We start from the raw sequence: 843 nt of genomic DNA, 5'->3' as shown, positions 1-843 counted from the left end.
GAGAGGAAATGGGCCAAGCACGTAGTTCGTTCAATAGTCGGTCAGTTTGTGTCATGCGGCATGTAGTCGCTGGGGCATGACTCAGACGGCCAAACTAACTTTCTTTGGGAAACAGGCGTCTCTGCAGGCATTTCTGGCCCGCTGGGACACTGGTGGTCGCTGTAGCAGAACTGCAAGGAGGAGGGAGGAGTGCGTGAGAGCTGGCTCGCTTTACTCGTCAGCTACGTGGAAGGAGAGGAAGAGGAATTTCAGGAAAGATGCACGTTTGGACGTTCGAGAAACCTTTCAACCTGATGACGTATTTCTTCGAAATGAATTGGAAAATTATTCAATCCACATAACTTTTTGTGAAACTTCTCTTCACGTAGTTGTTTTTAACTGAATGTAAGGAAGCAAACTACCGTTGAATTTGCCATAATCATAAAAAACATACTAGGCCGAATATAAGATATAGAATCAGTAAATAAATAGGATATGGGCTGTATTACACTACGGGCATGTAGTAAGTTTATTCTACTTATGAAACGGAAAACTCACCATTATGAAATGATGATATTATGAATGTGCGGTTCTATCATGCATTACTTTCCATCATGACAATAAATTCGTCTCCCAGGCTAATAAGTTTTCTTGAATTATGAAGTTTAAAATAGCAATGATTTACAAAGATAAAAAACATAAAGGGTAATGTTGAAAGTTAATTAAGACTTTGTAAAACCAAATACAAAATGAAACCACGTTTATCTCCATTCATCCAGCTGGCGGTAAGCTGGGAGCGAGCGAAGGTTTTCCGAGCCGAGAGGGATCATTAGGATATAGACAACGAAGAGAAGCCGCGAGATC

Source organism: Penaeus monodon, chromosome 34, assembly GCF_015228065.2.
Source record: "Penaeus monodon isolate SGIC_2016 chromosome 34, NSTDA_Pmon_1, whole genome shotgun sequence".
NCBI classification, from domain to species: domain Eukaryota; kingdom Metazoa; phylum Arthropoda; class Malacostraca; order Decapoda; family Penaeidae; genus Penaeus; species Penaeus monodon.
Note: the sequence above shows the minus strand (reverse complement) of the source record.